The sequence below is a fragment of the Octopus sinensis genome, linkage group LG7 (genome assembly GCF_006345805.1).
Source record: "Octopus sinensis linkage group LG7, ASM634580v1, whole genome shotgun sequence".
Lineage (NCBI taxonomy): Eukaryota > Metazoa > Mollusca > Cephalopoda > Octopoda > Octopodidae > Octopus > Octopus sinensis.
Window position 1 is genome coordinate 36443579 of NC_043003.1, and position 6196 is coordinate 36449774.

Here is a 6196-nt window from a genome sequence, read left to right on the forward strand (position 1 = left end):
TTTTTTTTATTGTATATTAAAAACAACATGGTCATTTGTCACTGGTGGAATGTTTCATTTCATAGGAAGCAGTGAAGTAATTCGAACCAGAAAATATTACATTTCATGTTGCACTAAATTGATCGACAAAGTTTTCTTTCGTATTTGGATTACAGTAAATCCTCGAGTATAATCCGCATTTTTTCCCAAAATATAAAGGTCAAAATCCCTAGAGCGTACTATATACGAGGTTAAAAACGAAACATATTTTCTAAGCAATGTCCGGCAATATTTATTCAAACGCATTTTGTGATATCGGGTGCGAAAATACCTTAAGCTAAGTCTAAAAGAAATGAAGTCAAAAAAGAATCTTCCATAACTTGCAGTAAGCAACATTTATTAAAATAAAAGTATTCAGAACACAGAATATCATGTAACACAAACAATTTGCAAACATATTTACATTACCATATAACAGGTAAGAATAGCACTATTATTGTATTACACATGCGCGGAAGTGTTTGTTCGACCACGTGCTGCTAGCTTAATTACGCACGACTAAAGTAAGAGAAGGGGTGCGTATTATGCACAAAGTTTAGGTTTTTCAGAGGTACAGCCCCATAAAAATCCCCTGCGTATTATATTCAAGGATTTACGGTACAAAATAATTTTAATTAGATATAAGTCGATCAAGATAGAAATTTATCATAAAAGCATTCCTATCATGAGCAGCTACTAGTAGTAATTTCAGAGGGATCTGTGCGTGTGTGTTATTTCTGACAGCGGTAGCAATTGCAGGAGCAACTGGGCCCGTTGCTGTCTGTCCCAGTTTGTGTCTTTTGATAGTCTGTACTGAAACATTGCGTTACATTCGGATACCGAAACAATAGAGACAATACTATACGATCATACATATATGCACACACACACACTCACACATACATACGCACACACACACATATATATATATATATATGACTTTGCCTTTCATCCTTTCGGGGTCGATAAATTAAGCACCAGTTACGCACTGGGGTCAATGTAATCGACTAAATCCCTTTGTTTGTCCTTGTTTGTCCCCTCTGTGTTTAGCCCCTTGTGGGTAGTAATATATATATATATATATATATATATATATATATATATATTATAAGAAAACACTTTTTCAAGCCGATCACATAAAGGGATGGTGTTCGTCTACATTTTCGATGAAAACACGAAGAGTCAAGGGGATTCACAAAATAATTCTCGTAAAGAAAACAAGAAATCAAGGCCCGTAACTCTTGGGGGACAACTTTTGTGTAACAGTTCTACTGAGCCCACTATTCTAATTTCCTTTATTTTCCCCTTCGCGACTTCTGATATTGTTCCCAAGGACCCTACAATAATAGGCACTATCTTCACTTTCTTCATTTTCCATAGTCGGGCTATATGATACTGAAGAGTGTTGTGTTTATCTATCTATATGAGCGATGGTTTCAACCACTTTTTTGCGAATGTGGGACATCGGAAACGCTTGCTGATCCCAATGTTGACCCTCCAGTTCGTGGCCAAAGCTTGGGCTTGCGCTGCCAGTATAGTACTCTCGGTCTTTTTTTAGTGTTCTTTTCATCAGTGAATCCCACCTATATTTTCCAGCAACTTCTGTTGTGGCTGCATGGAATTGATTGTGTAATCCCTTCTTGCGTAATTCTACTACATGTTCTTTTTGTACTTCCTTCGTTGTTCCATTATTTTCTGCTTTCAGTAATCCCTCGTTCCTAACTGCCACTGGCAAGGTTTCCTTACTTTAGGCTAGGTATCTCATTAAGCTTTCGAGTTCGACGCACACGCAGTCTTCCACACTTATGAGTCCCCTTCCTCCACATGCTCTATTAATATATAAGCAATCAGTATCCACGCGTCGATGATGGACGGCATGCTTCTTTAGGGGCTTTCTTGACTTCCTGCCCATCTCCTTTAGTTTCTCGTCTGTCCACTTCAGGATTCCAGCGCCATACCGAACTATTGTGACTGCGCGAAAGTTTATTGCTGAAATTATGCTCCTGGCATTTGGCTTTTTCACTCGCCGCAGGTACTCTCTTTTTGTCTTTGCCTTCATGTCATTGTGTTTGACGCCATCTGCCTCACGTATTTCCAGGTATTTATAGCTGGATTTCACCACTTGGCAACCATATGCCTTCTGTTGTGAAAAGCTTTCCTCGTCTCATCACAATAGTAGCACATTTTGAGAGTCCAAACTCCAACATAATACCATTGAGAAAATCCGCATTGCCTGGACTAGGATGTCCAGTTCTGTCTCAGTGTTTTTAATAGCTCCAAGTCGTCCATGAATAGAAAGTGGTTTAGTTTTCCCTTTCTTCCCAGATCAAACCCCAACTTTGATTTCTATTTTATTTCACTCAAGTGGATCATTCCCAGCATGAAGATAACTCTCTTGATTTTCAGTTTTCCTAATACTTGATTCCTTGGTGTCAATTCCGTTCTCCAGCATTTCATGCTATTCCATATAAGGCTTCTCATATTTACTACTACCCATACATTTCCATTCCTTTTATTATCCGGGAGTGTGGTATCATATCGTAAGCTTTACGATAGTCAACTCATGCCATGCTCAGATTTGACTGTCTTCTCTTGCTGTTCCTGATAATTAGTTTATCAATTAAGAGCTGTTCCTTCGTATCCTGGCTCCTCTCTCGGCACCCTTTCCATTCAATATGTAACAGCCCACTGTTCTCCAGGTATCTATCTAATTCACTGGCCAACACACTTGACATTAGTTTCCAGAAACAAAATGATGATGTGTGAGGTTGATTCTCCAGCAGCAGTTTTCTATGTTGAGCCCAACGACGACTTTCCTCTGTTTCGCATAGTTTTATGACCTATGCTACCGTGGAACGAGTATCATATCTTGTAACAACGCCTAATGATTAGAGTTAGAGTTTGAGAAGCACAATATTGTGTAACAAAAATTCTCCACCTCATAGCTTCGTACATCTTTCAATTATAATGTGTATCAAGCCATATCTCTTTCCGTTTACTCATTTACTGTATTGTGTGATAGTACTAAATAATTCATAATCCATTTGAAAATTATTTTTAGAATTTCGTTGACAATTACGCTGCTAACACAGTATGATGAACTCGAAGACTAAGATTACATGTAATATATCTGTTTCATCAGAGCAATCGTCTTCCTTTACCACCACTAATTATTCTGAAATAAAATGATGTGCAACAATTTTAGTAGCTGTTGAAATATTATAAACATGATATTAAAAAGATTATTCTTTTCTTTCTGAGAAGAACTCTCCGAAATATCTTGGCAAGTATAATGGAATGACGTGGTTTCAAATATGCGTAGAAAACGCATCAGTCTCCCTTATTTGTATAACGTCCTGCGTCTAGAAAGAAACCCATTAAAAATTATTGTTTTGTGCATCAGAACACACGCAGAGAGAAAAGCCATTCCTAATAATTCATGCTCAGGCAGTTTTAACTGTTTATGTTGTTCCATTAACATTTTGTTTATTTCTTCATTTAGTTTCGGTCATCTGAAAATAGAAATAATTTGAAAATGGCAAGAAAATAAATTCCAGAATATAACTACCCACTGAGTGCGTGCGTACGTATATGTGCTGTATGTGTTTGATAGAGAATTTGTTTAATATTGTTTGTCTATTTATGTGTATCTGCACTGATGCATGGGTGAATGTACAGTGCGTTTATTAACCGGACATCATGGCGGCGGATCGTATTTGTGGCACTTTCGGATATGAGCGCGCGTTGCAGCCAAGAATGCGTAACGGTCTTGTGATTTGACGTTGATGCAAGATAGCAGCAAACTTTGATCAGCTAAACGTGGAAAAAACGGCAGAACAAACAGAATGCAAGAAACCGTGCGGCAGTGCATAACAGTCTGCAAATTTGAGATGCACCCATCTGTTTCGACTTTAATGAAAATATATTAAATCCTTTTATGACATCTCCATATGGTAAAAGTTTAGCATGAAAAAGACTTCTGATTGAAGAGTAATCTTTTGACACTCTACTCACGTAAAAATAATAATAACCAATGAAAAATATCTTCTGTCATTTAGTAAAAATAAATACATAAATGATAAAAATATTAAATGTAAATATAATTGTGTATTATGCAGACGGTCTCTAGTGACCGTCAAAGATCAAACTCGATTTTTGAGGCGAATTAATTTCCATTGCATTCAGATGAATATTTATTCTTTTGAATATTACTAGTTAAAATGACTTATTATTTTATACACTAACCATATACTTGAACAGAATGAATTTACATGTTAAATCTTTAAAATATTTGCAATAAATATTTGAGTCTTTTTTCTTTTGTTCGTATTTGTAAACAAATTTTGGCCAGAAGAAATGTCCTGTAAAGAACATACAACAAAAGAATCATTGGAATGTTTTATGCTTACGTCTTGGCAAATGCAATCATACAGAGGGCGAACTAAAATCCCTTCTACCTTGTAGTGAAAATATATTAGAAACTCAAGTTCCGAAGAAAATTTTTCAACATCTGTCTTTACTTTCGAAATTGATATTTGTATTCAAGCAAAATTAAAGTATGATTACCAAATATGTTCATTATGTGTATTTATCTTAAGGATTCAAACCTAACCTATTTTTCCATCTTGATTCCTAGTTGACCATATAATGCATCCAGATATAGTCAAAGCAAACCGTTGCTTCGTAGTTTGAATGAGAATCTCTCGAAGGTACTACTCATTTATATGAGACTTATCAATCATACATTAATTATGGAATTGAATAAGTGTTACCTGTTAAGATGCATTATAAAGTGAAAATTTGTGGATGTCATCATATCTGCAAGACAGTGATATTATGAAATCTACGTGGTTTTTATGTATCATTTACCGCCAGTCATGAATTAATATTCTATGCATTAATGAACATCTCCAACCACAACACATGAATACAGTAATGACCCTACAATGTACTTTCGGTTATGCAAAAACAAATATAAATATGATTTAAAATAGAATTATTTACGGGCACAAATCACCTGGAATACTGTATCTTAAATGTCGTATTTCAAATTTACAAAGTTATATAGTGTGTTCTTTTTTCTAGTGGTTAGACTGCCATACGATCGTTAGACGTGAGTTCGATTCCCAGATCGGGCGGAGCGTTGTGTTCATGAGCAAAACATATTTCACGTTGCTTCAGTCCCCCTTTCGATAAGCGGGAAATGTTGGCCTGCTCGCCTATCCAGTGGGGTGGCATCATTCGAAGAGCGGTACGATGCAGTGCGAAATTGCATTGTGCTCGGCGATGTGTAACATAATCTGGTCGGTCACGTCATCACATGATATAGAATGTTACAAAGGTTAGATAATTATATTTTTATCGCTTATTCTTTTATTGAATAACCTTGGTTTTCATCTATTCAACCATATTGATAAATTAAGCACTAGTCGATTAACTGGGATCGATTGCCTAACAAGAAATTGAATGGGATTGTGACAAGATAGAGTTGACTGACACGATAATGTTTCCAATGAAAATTAATGAAACTTTGAAACACAAACACTGATGTTAAGCGAAATATAAAGTGAAGAATGGGAAAATTATAGTTATAAAACACATACAGGTAATATTTGAAAAGCACAATAAAGGTAATATTGTAGAAAACTAACTTCATTGATAATTTCAAAAATACTTCACTAACAATCAGAAATTGTTCTTTGCTGCAGTTGCTGGTGAAGAGATGCACTAAACCTATTTCAAATCCAACTAAGAAAAATGCAATGAAATCCTCACAACGAAGAGGTGACTCCTTATTCGAAGGCACTGTCTTTGAAAGAATGAAGTTGAATGTGACATCTGATTTTCTATAAAACGGGCTTCAATAGAAAATTTTAAAACTACTTATGGGAAACATTGACTGATATGTGGTAGGATATGCATTCCATCGCCGGTGGTATGGCATGTGGTAGTATGTGCAAAGTAAGTAAGACAAAATATGTAACCTCCGTAGACATTCGGATTTTATTGCTCCACCTAAAATACACTTGTTTGATATCTGCTATTTCTTTCCTATTTCGTCTGCAAAGCATGGGTTGTTGTTGGTGGTGGTTTTAATGATGTTTTTGTTTTGTTTTTGGTTATCGTCACTTAGCATTAGAGCGATGCAATATTAAGAATCCGGGAAAGTGTTTGAAAA